General features: G+C 40.9%; 2 pseudogenes; one reads left to right on the top strand and one right to left on the bottom strand.

Moving 5' to 3' along the window:
- Positions 1–2,664: 2,664 nt before the first annotated feature.
- LOC120294667 lies at positions 2,665–9,719 on the top strand (annotated as a pseudogene).
- A 634-nt stretch (positions 9,720–10,353) lies between these two features.
- LOC120294319 lies at positions 10,354–14,176 on the bottom strand (annotated as a pseudogene).
- Between the last annotated feature and the right edge of the window lie 213 nt (positions 14,177–14,389).

Genomic DNA, 14,389 nt, shown 5'->3' with positions numbered 1-14,389 from the left:
TTTAAGGTTTTTACTTTTTATTTTCAATTTATAATTTTACATGTGAAAACAAACAAATGAGTGAATCAATTTTGGATTTTTAAAGACATTTTGGACTTTTGGTGGTCAAACTAGTTTTTTGAGATTTCCAAATAGTATCGAGGACCAAGAAAAAGGAAAAAAAAAAAGGTTGCAAATTGTGGACAAAGAAATGATAATTTGTGTAATATGTAAGGTTAATATCATGAAAAATCTAAAATATATCCATTGTGACACGAATACTCTAAATGTTTTTCATGTCACTGAAAATCCTAAACTTGTTTATCGTGATATAAATACCACAAAAAAATCCGAACTTATACTAATGTGAGCTAAATAGAGGTTATGTACGTCATGTATGTATACTTTTGGATTTTCATACGACACAAAAAAGTTTGAAACTTTTATGTCACAATAATCAAGTTTAGAATTTTTGCAAACAAAAAAGAACGTGCGGAGATATTTATGTTACAGTAAACATAATTTGGGATATTTTTGTAATATTCACCCTATATCTTAATGCGTCTTGATACTTGTTTGTTACTACTATTTTTAGGCTTAAAATTGCGAACATATATATGAGTATTTCTTGGTGAAGGTGAATGCGATATTGAGTTACAAGTTCTTGAATGTATTCATATATATGGTTATAATGTTGCCGTTGCACTTTAAAATCAAATTGATTATACAATATCTGATTTAAATTCTTATTTGCACAATCGTCATGTTTTAGGAAATCAGAAATCTAAAGTACATTGCAAGACAAGTAAAAATTTAGATAAATAACAAAATTATATGAGGGTTGATCTGGAAAGGTTGAAAACTCGTGACATTTATATGTTTATTTTGCCCGAAATTTATTTGGGGGTGATTGCCTTCGCATCTCAACTTATAAATCCATAACGCCAAGGTTCTCGTCAATTATCAGAAGCACAATTGTTAACAAGTTATATTATTGTTATTATTGTTGTTGGTAGTAGTTGTATTTGAAAGATATTTGGTTGACTTTTCAATAAATTTTAGGAAAAATTCAAAATAAAAGTCTGAAATGACATAATTTTGTTTTTTAAATAAGGGTTTGAAATTGATATTATTTTAAATAAAATTAAAAGTGCTTATCATTTTCTCAAATAAAAACATAAAGTGAATTTTATTTCAATAAGGATCTCAAATAACCATATCAGTCTCAAAAAATGACCTAAACTTATTATTTGATAAGGGTAATTTTGTCCTCTAAATTTTATATTTTTCTGTTTTTTCCATTAAAAAAAAAAAAGAAAAGAAAAAGGAAAACATAACAGAGATGAGGAGGGCTCCTTCTTGCCTATGACTGTTTAAGTAGCATTGATACCGACACGCGACATGCGACACAACACGTACGACGACACATCATCATTTCTAAAAATTCAAAAAATTCTAACACGTTAAGACACAATATATATATATATATATATATATATATATATATACATAATAAATTATCATTTTTATGATTATTTTAATTAAATTCATAAATAAATAAATAATTAAAAAACCTAGAAAGAAAATACACCGAAAACATTAATCATGTCATTTATTAATATCATTCATTGTTTTAATTTAACAAATTTAAGTAATTCATAAAACTTGGAGAAAAAACATGTAATATATATTCGGATTCGCATGTTAGATATGTTAAAAAAGGAGAAAAAAAAACTTAAGGAATGAATTGGATATCATGGGAAGTGGAAGTCAAAAGAGAAGAGAAGACTAGGTTTTTCTTCTTTTTCCATTTATTATTTTTATTATTGTGTTTTTTCACACATATATCTTGACATCTTATTTATTTAATTTTTAAAATTAACCCCGATAATGGAATCATGTGTCGGAAACTCGTATGTCATAATTCCAATTTGAGTGTTGGAGAGTATCAAGGAAGTTGACTAGGTGTCAAATTTTCCCACACATATTAATCGAGTGTTGGTGCTTCATAGATGATCATCACCCCATCGTCGGTGGGGGGCAATGATGGCTGACAAGTCAGTGACACCTAGGCAAAGGTGAATGACTCTTGCCAACTAGAGGAGAGGCCCTCATCAGAGGCAGAAGAAGGCAACGACCATCTCCTAAATTTGGGCAAGGGTCACCTACTTTTGCCTAGGCTTAGGCGAGGGACACCGGCCCTTGCCCAAGTGTTGGTGATTTCTTCGGCTAGCGTCGCTGGACCCACTAGTAATGGGGTGGCGGCTAGAGGTGGGAGGAGCCCCTCTCGCCTCATTTTTGTTTGTTTTTTTTTTTTTAAAGTTTAAGTTTAAGTTTTTTTAATTTTTAATCTAAATTTCATATAAAAATATATAATTTAATCAAAATTTAAATTATGTTTTGATGAAAAGATCTCCAATCCATTGAAATTTTTTGTTGGTTGGTGAGTCGGTGAGGCTAGGATCATTTTAGATCTTTTTTGAGATTGATATGATCACTTTATATTTTTATTTGAGAAAATGAGAAAATGAGTGCATTGTACACTTATTTGGAATTTTATTCTAAAATTTATTATATATTTTTGGCTTTTTCCCCCGCAGAAATCCCTATTTGCTGAGTCGATAAATGAACCGGTCCACCTGGCCCAACCAAACCGGGCACGTTGGCTCGGCTTCATCTTCCTCGCCAGTCGCCACTACTCTTCCTCCTCCCCAGGATTTCGACCTCCGAGCTTCACTCCCAACACAAGCATACGGTAATGGCGTGCTGCAACTCTCGCCAAAATCACTGCTGAACGATCGAAGCATCCTCAGATTCATCCTAACACTCACTCTCCTCCTCTCTCTCTCTCTCTCTCTCTCTCTCTAGAGAACGGGAATGGCGAGTTCGCCGGTGGTGGCGCTGAACGGAGCGTTGGCCGGACGAGCGTCTCGTGGCTACCTGGAGAGGAAAGCACCGGCGAAGGCTAGGATCCAGGCGTCGAAGCTCTGCCGCCGGTTCTGCACCCTCGGATGGGCGTCGAGCGCCGGCGGAGGCATCGCCGTTGAGGTTCGCCGCGACTCCGTTCCGAGGTCGAACCGCCTCATCGCCGCGGGGCGTCGTCCTGGTGATTTTCCCCTCATCTGCTCGTTCAGATTACTTCGCCCTAGCATTTCGCTCCGTACCCGCTTCTTGTTGTTTCGCTTTCGCAGCTGATGGAGTTTGGCGACTCATGATTGGCGTTGAAGTGGACAGCGTAGTCGTTTGTAGTGCGAATTTTATTTAGTGTACGCAATGTGACCAAGAAAGGTTAGGAGGTTGAAGGATTGATGTCGATGGAAGGTTGGAGCAAGTGAACAGAATGCTTCTAAGTGAAGGAATGGTTCCAATCCTAGACGTATGAAGAAGGAATACCGACGAAGGATGTACGGCGAATCGAAATCGAGAGCTTTGGTTCAGATATATATTTGTTGTCGATGGTTGCAGTGCTTGCTGTAACTATTGAAGCTTAACTTGGTCTCTATGCTTGTTTTGATTATGTTTGTATGATTCAATGAATGTGATGCGGGTTTATGCATTCTTGCTTTACAGTCAGGTTTATTCATCTGTATTTCCTTAGGTGCTCGGAAGGACAGAGTAATGCCAGATTACATGTATGGATTGTCTGCTAATGGATCGATCCTGCCTTTTCCGTCTCCTAAGCTGTACTCTAGTAAACCTTCCAGGTGTATGAGTTGCCTTTCTTTTTGCACAAAGGTAGTAATCATGCGAAATTTCCGAGACCAAGACATGGACATTTCTGCCATTCTTGTTATAATTTGGAGCTGAGAATTTGTTCTTTCGCATCTCAAGGTCATTATCCTCACTTATGAGAAACTAGGAATGCTTTGGCACGTTTGTTAAATCAGCATTTAACTATAATCTCACAGTGTTCACTGGCGTTTGAAAGATCTTAGTTTCCTCTTGAAATGTTAATCCACCTCTAAGCATTAACAAGAGCGAAGAACTTCCTCAATTTCTCAATTTCTTGTTTTGATCTGTAATGAACTTAGCAGTTAGCTGGGATCCAACGATCGATTCTAATGCTTCCGTGCTATAAATCTTTGTACTCTCTGCAGGAATGGAATACTTGTCTGCTTTTGCTATCATGCCTGCTAAATCAGTTCTGCTCCCTCTCTTTTGTGTTGTTTGTACATATCTTTGCAGTAGTGTCACACATGAAATGAATGAAAAATATTAATTAATTGGTGAGCATGGGAGAAGATTTTATATATTCCTCGAGTTGTTGAGTTCTCTCATCCATTAGCTTGCCCGTAAAGCTAGTAGAACTTTTTCTTACTTCATTTCCATAGCTTGTATCTTTCAGGCTGAGGGGTACCGTTTCCTCTTTAATAATGCTCTTGAGCTTCATCATCTGGGCCTGAATAATTTGATTCCAAACCATGGTCTGCGGCAGACTGGCAAAGGAGCTGCAAGTTATGCAAACTTAAGGACATATGTGAAGGCTGGGGCTCTTAATTCAGATAACCGCACTGAACCATTGCCAGTATGTCTTTCTTCCCTTTGTTAATTTGTTGGATTTTGCATCAAGTTGTACGTTCTTTCAGTGAAGATAATAGTCATTGCTTTTTCTGATTTGTAAAATTGCGTCACTTGCAATATATCCTTGTACACCTATTACAAGGAGGGATTGGCATGACATTATATGAGTTTTTAATTTCTGCAAATATTTTTTGATTGAGAAAATAGTATAAATAATTTAACAGCTCACTTTGCTTGCAGCACTGCGTTGTTCTAGACATTGAGGGGACCACCATGCCGATATCATTTGTCACTGATGTTCTCTTCCCATATGCTCGGGATAATGTTGGGAGACATTTGTCTGCGACATTTGAAACTCCAGAGACTCGCGATGACATTAAGTTACTTCGTTCCCAGGTAAGATGATCATTTCACAATTTTTGGTTTGCTTACATTACTTGTCTGCAAAATAGTTTCGACTTTCAGTAGGAGCTTTACCTTTTCCACCGCTCTGGGGAATTATTTCTCCAATTTTGAAAAGATGAATCCAGTGGATCATTCAGCAGGGAATAGTTATTAGTACCGTTCTCAATGGTCTGGATGATGGAGGACAACTTTAAAGAACGGCTGATAAAAGCACTAAAGCAATATAAATTGGCATGAATTGTTCAGATATTGAATTTTGTCTGAGTTGCTTTGGCAAATTGGGCTTTTCTCCCAGTTTCTGTGACAATCTTTTAGGATATTCTTCACTTGGATTATATGTGCTTCTGTAAACCTTGTTTATATCTTGCTTCTATCCCTCATTAGAATGGGTTATGAAATTTGCATCTGGCTATCTAACTTTGACCTTTGTGCCTGTGGAAGAACCTTGATCCTTTCACATTATTGCGCAGAGGAGAGGAAAAACTCTGTGTGCCAAAAAGTGGACATGAAGGAAGGGAACTGTTGATAAACTTGAGCGTGCAACTGTTTGTTCTAAAATGTTAAACTGTTATAGAATGGCTTGGCACATATTTTATAGTTTAACACCCCCTCATGTGAAGATCAGTAGGATAACAATTGGTTGAAGCATTTAAAGTCAATACATGTGGGTTCATAAAATACTGAAACCTGAGCATGCAAAGAAGGACAAATCCTGAATGGGTGAAAGGAAGGTGTGAGAGTCGAACTCAGGCCTCTAGCCTTGACTCGTGTTAAAGTTGATTGTGCAACTTTTGTTATACAAGTCTGAAACAGTTAAGAGACTGGTGTGATATACACTTTACATCTTAATAGGTACAATGTACAATAACATGGAAGTTTGCTTTTTCTAAATGGTCAGAGGCATCTGTGTTTAGATGCCCTGGAGATCATGAACCTGTGCTCCTTTTATCTTAGATAATGAATGACTATACCTACAATGAGTAAATTATGCTACTTTCAGAGGGTAACTATGCCTACAATGAGTAAATTATGCTACTTTCGCGGAGGGTATCCTTGCACATCATAAAAAGGAAAACAAAAAAGGCCATCTAAAGTTTGAATACGTAAGAGTTGACGATGTTACTATACAAATGTCAATTGACCACTAACAGAATTTTGGCAAGCATGTCTGTTTCAACAGAAGCTTTTGCTTCATGCAAAATCAGACTTAATTGGAACTCAAACAATTACCATATTATTTAGCTGGTTAAATTGTAGGGTTTTACAAGCCTGTGGCAGAAGTGCAGAAGTGTAACATGAGATTGCAAGGAGAAGATTGCTCATCCTTGTGAAATGATCTTTTGCCATTGGCCTTCCTCCGGATTAACCAATTAATTCTTGTCATGCAAAGTATTTCAAACCAAGAGAGGAACTCTGTTCTGCTGTTGAATAGTCCATCGGAGCCTCAATAGCTCTCTCTTTTTCCCAGATTCTTCTGTTTACCTTGTAGGTTGAAGATGACTTAAAACAAGGTGTTCAAGGTGCTGTGCCCATCCCAGGTGATGAGGCTGGGAAGGAACAGGTCATAGCAGCTTTAGTTGCTAATGTGGAAGCTATGATAAAAGCTGATCGCAAGATCACTGCTTTAAAGCAATTGCAAGTAGGCATGACAAACTTCTAGACGTGTGCTAAAGTGGAGGCAAGCCTAACTGGCCTAAATAGCTAACACTTTTCCATGCAGGGTCATATTTGGCAGACAGGCTTTGAGAACAATGAATTGGAGGGAGTGGTTTTCGAGGATGTACCAAAGGCTCTCACAAATTGGCACAGTTTGGGCATAAAGGTTTCTTTTTGTTTAACGAGTCAAATCTCTGTTTCTGTCTCTTTCTTGCAAAGCCCTTCTGAGAAAGAAAATCAGCGGTATTCTGCAGATAATGCTCATGTGTTTATTTGTCTTACTTTCATGGACACACTTAGTTTACGGGAGGTTATTTGAAAAGATAGTGAACCAAGAAAATTGAACATGTTAATTTTTAGTGTGGCTATGTTTCTTAAGTCAAATGGATAAAGTTATTTCAGATCCATAGATCGTATCAATGTTGTCATTAATGTTAGGATGGGCTTTTGCTTTATGTTCCTGTGACATGACTTTGTTGGAGGACTCTACCATATAGTTTCCTCTGCAAGCAGTTACATATGAACTTATTTTCTAATTCATAAGTTTTACCATGAGGTGAAGGTGTCAAAGGAGAAATTCTGTTATAAATATTATAACCTGTCTATACCCAGTGAGGTCTTGGGTAGAACATGGTGCATACATAAAATGGAAGCAAGTTGGTAGTACTTTATGGAATCTGTGATGGCTTCAGCAATGTCACACCAATTAATTAGCAGTTTTAATATTATTTTTGAAAAATTATCAGGCTTCTCTCTCTCTCTCTCTGACGCCCACACCCACACATGCACCACCTACACACGCAAACAGTTGTCAGCTTGTGAGCTTCAATGGGTATGTTATTTGTTGTGCAACAGGTCTATATATATTCCAGTGGTAGCAGTTGGCACAAAGGCTTATATTTGGCAAAACCAATTATGGTGATTTAACAAAGTACTTGTGTGGATTTTTGACACCTATGTTGGGTAATCTTGTAGCTTGATTATTACTCTCTTTAACAGCTTTCAAGTATACCATATATAAATCAGACTCTCTCTCTCTCTCTCTCTCTCTCTCTCTCTCTCTCTGTGCAGGAATAAGAAGGAAACACAAAGTTATATTGAGATCTCAGAGTCATTGGGAGTTGATAAGCCTTCGGTATTATTTCTTACAGATGTCTATCAAGAGGCTGTTGCTGCCAAGGATGCAGGTAATTAGCTGCATTTAGTATCACCCATTCCTGCACTGGCTGACAGCACCGATTTGCATTTGCCTCCGATTGTCATCTTTTCTCTTTAGGGCTTGCGAATCAATCCTTGATCCTTTTGTTAGGGCTCTCTTTTGGAAAAAGGAGGAAAATGAGAGGAATGAAAATGGGCGTGTAAAATTGGAGAAACTTTGAGATTTGAATGAGAAGAATATGGTCTTGATTCTTAAACATTGCATAAGAGTTTCTAAGATGTCCAAAAGGTGAACATAGTCGAGGATATTAAGTTAATCTTTCGTGTTCTGCTTTTCAATCACTAGAACAGAGTTGAGCAATCAACTGGGTTGTATGATTGGTCTTTTGAAACCAAGTACAACTCCCAGTTGAACTCAACTAAAGAAGTTATCGTTAGAAAATCCAACCCAAAAGCTTGGGCCAATAGGTGGAGGGAGACCCAATGATATAAAGTGCATTTTGGACCCGTTGTCGCTACACACCTTCGTGAAAGGGATAGCATTGGCTTTGATACCACGTTAGAAAGTCCAATCCAAAAGTTTACATTGATAAGTGGAATGAGACGACATGAATATAAAGAGCAATTTGAATCCATTGTCAAGTAATGTGCGATAATATTTCGACAATTACCTTTAGGAGGAAACGAGAAAGAACATCTCACTTCAAAGTGACTTTTGCTTGTTACATTCTTCTTTTGTGGAAGATCTAGTTTGAACTTCTAGGTTTGAAAAGATCTCACTCTCTGCATTTATTCTTGTCTTCAATCACTTAATATACATGTTACCCAGTCCTTTTGAGGCTTCAATTGGTTTTCACTGTCAGATATCTTGTAATCTTGAAAACTGTGGAATACATAGTTGCACTTCTGAAAATTATCAACCCGTTTCTGGAGATTTGGAGCATAACCTGGCAAAACTTTCACATTTGCACGACATTCTGGTGCATGATTAGCTGTTTGTGCCTGGTTTCCTTTAGGCATTCACTTAATTATCTGCCCAAAAAGGCTCTCGCACTTTGCTTTGACATCTTTGCATTTGTTCTGGGTTGCTATGATGAAATCTTTCCTGTTGCCGTTGGCATGTTCTTTCTCAATTGGTGCTTCATCGACTGTAAATGCTGCTATAGGTTTGAAGGTGCTGATCTTAGTCCGACCAGGAAATGGACCTCTTCCGGAAAATCACGGTTTCAAGACAATAAGTTCATTTTACATATCCCAGAATTCATTTAAGCAGTATAAGACATGGAAGATCACTTAAACACATGTCGTCGTCGGATTACCGGGAAAACAGAAGCGATGTCTCTCATGGACAATTGACTCGTATCCCAGAGAATCGGGCAGCGAGGAGAGCCCTCGGCGCTTGCCAAAAACAATCCATTTGCCTTCTGATCTATGCCCCGTAACAAGATCCTAGCATACCGTTTATGCAAGGCTTGCCGTCCCGTGAAGAGTGTCGACGCCTTCATCGCATTGATTGGGTCTGTCCGATGCTGAGTTTGCAACGGACTTTTCCCTTCTGTACAGTGGCCCTCGATTGCTCCATGAAATGTCCCATGTGTTTACGCTTGGAAAGTGGGCCAAGTCCTGTCCGGGAACCTTCCCGGCAAAGCCTTCATTGTACCGAACTGGGAAGCTGACCCGACCCATCATCCATCAGCTTCTGGACCACCGAATCCGATGCATATATACTCACTCATTCACTCACAGACTCACGGCTTGAGATATGACATTATCACCTTATCATGACTCATCATGTTTGAATTGAATTTTCAAACATGTCTCCAGACAAAAACCTCTTTATCCGGTTGACTTTCTCTCTGACACGCAGTAAAAGCTGAAAAAGAGAGAGCACGCACAATTTCTTTTCCTTTCCCTGCTTTTTACTTGGAATCTGCTGATCAGAGAGAGAGAGAGAGAGAGAGTGTGTGTAAATAGGGGAGTCCTGTAGATCTCACCGGTCACACCTAGCGATGTTTTTTTTGGGTTCATCAAAGTACTGCCTCCGCCTGACAACTCACACATTCTTCTAAACATTTTTAACGTCAACTTGACATATGCTTGGTGCCAATCAAGCACCAGTCGCATTCTCTCTGTCAAAGACTCCACTGACTTCCCTGTTTATTGTGAAAAAGAGGCTTTGCAAGAGAAAATTCCTTACCTCAGAGAGAGAGAGAGAGAGAGATGGCTGGATGTTAAATTGTTTGTTGGTGCTAATTGTGCTACTCTGAAAGAAGTGGATCTAACAGACAAAACTAAACTCAGTGTGCAAATTAAGCAAATAGATGAAGTAGTGGGACATCAGATAACAGAAATTGGGTGCTTATGAATAGTGAAAGGAGACTTCCTTTTTTGCCATTTTTGCTGGGAGACTTGACTTGTTTGGAGTCAGGGTTAATGAAGTTGAAGCAAAAGATATTAACTCTCAATAAAGAAAGATCCTCTTTTTTTTTCTTCCTGAATAGCTTATAGAAGAGTGATCATCAAATTGTACCTACAATTGAAGCATGACCTCCTCAACTCAACCACATGCGACTGAAAATCATGTTAGGACATATAATACACAAAGAGACCCTCGCTCTCTCCCTCCCTCCCTCCCTATTCACGAGGAGGCTCGGAGACGCCGGAGACGCGGGGCGAGGTCACCGGGAACAGAGCAAGAGCGCGGCTCGGCGTCCCGGCGTGTTGGATCGGGCGACGGATGCAAGTAGAAGCCCTTCTCGGCTATGGCCCGTCCTCCTCGGAAGAACTCCCTAGAGAAGGTGAGGACCCAGTAGAAAGGGTCTTCACCTGGTGGAGTGACGGGCGAGCGCCGGCCAGGGGAAGTCAAGCATGCTCGGCGACAAGATCTCTTGTTTCCTCGGTGAGAACCCAGAATTGGGACCGGCCCGGGACCGAGTGTTGATCATGAGGTGTTCTTGAGGCATTCCTCCTCTCATAGAGCTTGAACCCTTGTTTCTTGGGAGGAATCGCACTCTTGGAATTATTAGGCGGGAGTGATGGTGCATCTTGAGGAGAGGTGCTCCGCTCGCGGCTTCGGGCTTGCTTGTTCACGGTCTCGGATGAGCCGGTGAGCATTTGGACCACTTGCTTGAAGTTGGTGGTGTCCGCCCGTGTCACGCCCGACCCTCGTGCACGCACACATCCCTTACTCTTGGTCGATTTTAAATGCGATATCCCAGGACTATGTATCGCCGACCCTTTCATTCTTTATAACACATGCGGAAGCGATTATAAATCCCCAAACAATAAAAGAATGTGATAGAAAAGCAGGGCCATACATTTTTCTCACTAAAATTCACAACTACAACTTTTTACATGCAAACAAGGTCGACAAGACAGATAGGATTTCGGTCCTCATCCGGGTCGTATCGATGTCATACTCGGGGTCCTCCTCCACGTACCTCTTCGGGTTCCTCAACAAGGATCTCCTCGTCGCATTCATGCTCCTTAGGCTCCTCATCCAGGACTCCGAAATGGTTATTCAATAACCACTTGAGACCACGTCTCGGCAAGTTCTACCTCCTAAGACCCGATTAGTAAACTAATACACCTTAGGGCTGCCTATGCACAACATGAGTCAAAGGACTTACCTTAGCCTCGATTCCACCCGCATATTAGTACAGATCAAATAGGCACACAAAAGCAATCACATCACGTCGAAGCATCGATCTAATCAACTTAGTCGATTACATGCCAACAAGACCACTCACGGTCATTTCCAATCAATCAACCAATTCACAACATCAAATCAAAGCATCGACCTACTCGATTACATGTCATACAAATCACTCTCCACGGAGGAGTATCTAAAAGCGAGGCCACGTGCATTCTCTAGGACGACATTCCAGAGTCTCCGAGTCCACGTGCCTCGAACCTTGGGCCCACGTGCATTCTCTCGGGCGACCTTTTCGCCAAAGTGATACATCAAGTCACCGAGCCCACGTGCCCTTTTAGATGCCCGGGCCACGTGCATTCTCTTAGGTGCATCTCACCAAAGCGATGCATCACCCGCGAGCCCCGTGCCTCTTTAGATGCCCGCACTTAGTCACGAGCTCCATCAATGCTCTCGGGCGTCGATTCGCCAAGGTGATCGCACGGTGAACACTTTACTATGCTCTCGGGCGTCTTTCGCCAAGGTGATACACTGATCACAGAGCCAACGTAAACAATTCAATATTCAAACAATGCTCGCACAAGCTGAATCTACCGACATACCCATCGGTCTATCAATTGGTCAATCCAATTGATATCATACGATCCACATATCTATCAATTCATATCATCTATTAAACCATACCATCTATTCATCCATCAATACAATTATGGCTCGCACAAGCTGAAATGGATGCAATGCTCTCTAGCTGATATAGATGGTAGCTCGCATGTCTGATATATACATAGATGATAGCTCGCACAAGCCGATATATGGATCGTTCTTTCCTAGCCAATATATATATAGATCGTGCTCGCACAAGCTGATAAAACGATCTTAGCTCACCAGAAGCTGCCATATATATATGTATATGTGTATATCATAATTGCTCACCCAAGCTGATACATATATATAAACCAATTCATATCTCAATTCAATTCCAATCAAATTAGGGTAAATCCTAAAATATCACAATTTATTCAATTCCATACAACGTAGAGCTCAAATAAATAAACACCTGACTGCGCCACGACAATCGCACGAGATTTCGGTCAGTCGGCCATCAAATCTTAATTTCCGAAAATAATTAATTAATTTATTAATTTCGAAAATTAAATAAATAAATACAATAAATTCAATTTAGACAACATAAAGCTCAATTAAATAAAAACTGTGATCGTAGCGCCATGATCATCAGCATAAAATCCCTATCAGGCCATTGAATTTCCGAAAAATAAATAATTAAATAATTAATTTCGAAAATTAATATTTAATTCCTAAAAATTCCACCTAGGCCCGATTTGCTTAATTAACACCCGATAGGGACGGAAAAAATCCCAAGATGCATCCAATAAATACTACATGCAATTCTCTATCTAAATACACTAATCACACAACTAATATGCAAAGCAATTAACTAATAATCACTAATCAATTCTAATCTAACAATCTAATTACACTTAATTACCACTAATCAACCTTTAAGTATAATTAGCGCACTAAGAAGGCATTAGTGAGTAAAACTCACTCAAAAACGACGGGCTCGACGCGAGGATCGACTTTCCTCAAAGCGGGCCGAGCATCCTACTCGGGAAGACGGCCAAAACGGGCCAAAACCCACTTTGGGTATGTCATACCCATTTTCTGCAACCCTCTGATCGCTGCTGGTCGGGGCAGATTCGGGGCTGGTTGAGGCGGCCAAGGGCGGCGAAGGGCAAGGCGGAGCTCCGGCAAGGCTGACGGTGGTCGGAGGTGGCCGAACCATGGCCTGTGATGGCCAAAACGAAGCTGAACAGAGGCGGAACAGGGGCTGGGTCGCACAGCGGGGACGGCAGGCACGAGCGTGAGGCGGCGGAGCGCGTGGCGTCGCGCGGGCGGCGGTGCGGCAACTCCGGTGCGGCGGCGTCCAAGCAGCTAGTCGCGGCTCCTTCCGGCGACGCTGGACGCTGCTTCTGCTTCTGCTATTCGGTTCTGTTCGAACCAGAGGAGGGAGAGGGGCGGACGCGCATGGACGGCAGTTCGGCGGTGAGCAGGTGCGCGCGAGCAGCTCCTGTGGCTTGCGGGCGTGCGGACGGCGGCGGCGAGAGGCGGTGATGGCAGCTCAGTCTTCGGCTTCCATGGAGTCGAGCAACCGAAGAGGAAGATGGGGGGTTTGGTCGACGGAGGAGAGAGATGAGGAAGAGAAACCTAATTTCTCTTTCTTTTCTCTCACTCTCTCTCTCTCTTAGGTCAGCCACATGGCACCACCAGCTGCCCTCCACTCACAATTCAAGACAACTTTGTCCTTCTAGAAGCATTTAGGTAAGCTAAAATATGGGGATATGTGTGACATCAATTCTTAGGTTTTCTTTCCAATTGAACCTTAATTCCTCTTGAATTAAATCAAATCGACCCACATTAATTTATTCAACACCCATCATTTGACCTGGTATTTTCCTACCAACGTGTAAATCTCCACTTGCATGCACAATTTCACAATCCTTGGCTTCAACCGAACAAAATGGCCTATTATCAAATCGAAATTGAATGAAAATGGATGTCACAGTCACTGGACAAAGGTGGTTGGGTAAGGTTGGTCTCAGATCTGAAGTGATGGTTTTCGGGGTGAGCGGGTGGGGCGTCAAATCTCCGCTGCGCCTCCATTGCTGCTCATTGGGTGATGATCCTGCTGGCGCTGTTCCTGTGGCCATTGATGGTGCAGCTCGAGGACGAGCTCATGGGCGGGTGTGGGCTTTCTCTCTCCTGTTGTTTAATGGCAGCCTCCATTGACGGGGGTAGAGAGACAGAGAAAAGAGAGAAGGGACTGGAGTGGAAGAGAGAGAGAGAGAGACTTGAGTTTGGGTGGAGAAGAAGAGGTGGGATGAGTGAAAAACAAGGGCTTTGTTTTGCTTTTGTTGAATGATGATGCGGTGACAAGGTTGCTTATTTGCATTATTTTGTTTTGTCCTGCTACTTTCCATGGCAAGACTTTTCTTTTAA

The sequence above is a fragment of the Eucalyptus grandis genome, chromosome 6 (genome assembly GCF_016545825.1).
Source record: "Eucalyptus grandis isolate ANBG69807.140 chromosome 6, ASM1654582v1, whole genome shotgun sequence".
NCBI classification, from domain to species: domain Eukaryota; kingdom Viridiplantae; phylum Streptophyta; class Magnoliopsida; order Myrtales; family Myrtaceae; genus Eucalyptus; species Eucalyptus grandis.
The sequence above is the reverse complement of the archived record's forward strand: the minus strand, read 5'-3'. Positions and strand labels throughout refer to the sequence as shown.